The sequence below is a fragment of the Arvicanthis niloticus genome, chromosome 4, assembly GCF_011762505.2.
Source record: "Arvicanthis niloticus isolate mArvNil1 chromosome 4, mArvNil1.pat.X, whole genome shotgun sequence".
Taxonomy (NCBI): domain Eukaryota; kingdom Metazoa; phylum Chordata; class Mammalia; order Rodentia; family Muridae; genus Arvicanthis; species Arvicanthis niloticus.
The window spans coordinates 115080581-115081146 of NC_047661.1; the positions used below are offsets into that span (position 1 = coordinate 115080581).

The 566-nt window shown below is 46.1% G+C and overlaps 1 non-coding gene across 1 annotated transcript; it reads left to right on the forward strand.

Annotated features, from left to right (window-relative positions):
• The first annotated feature begins 491 nt into the window (after positions 1–491).
• Trnak-cuu (transfer RNA lysine (anticodon CUU)) lies at positions 492–566 on the forward strand. Its single transcript has one exon. It is a non-coding gene; the product is annotated as a tRNA-Lys (tRNA).

The window sequence follows — 566 nt, forward strand, 5'->3', positions numbered from 1 at the left end:
CTTGCTCTTGGAGCTAAAGAGCTTGTAGTTTTGACCGCCAGCTTACTTCCCTAATAAAGCCTCTGCTGATTGCATCCAGGTATGGTTTCTTGTGATCTTTGGGTGGTCGTGATCTAAGACTTGAGGAAGGGTCTCCCGAGTATGGGGGTCTTCACTACCTGAGATTTTATGGGATTGTTCCTTTAAAGGATTCTCATAACCTTTGCATAACTTGGTCTTGAGACACGCCTGGCTAGCCAGGAAGTCTTGCATGGCTGGGAGTTCCTCAAGGTGAAGGCTCTTTCAAGTCAACCTCTAGGTCAGATAGAAGGTTTTGGTATGTGGAAACTGACTTGCTAAAAGTGGCTTTTGTGTAACAATAATAAGAACTTCTACAGAGCTGCTAGCATCCAGTCCTTGAGAGGTTTATCCCCAAGCTCCTTGAGAAGCCTAAACTCATCCTGCAGAGTCTCTCTTCAATCGTCCTGTGTAACACAGAATACTGACATTTGGCATCAGGCTAGCTCAATTGGTAGAGCACTGGACTCTTAATCCCAGAGTCCTGGGTTCAAGCCCCACGTTAGGCA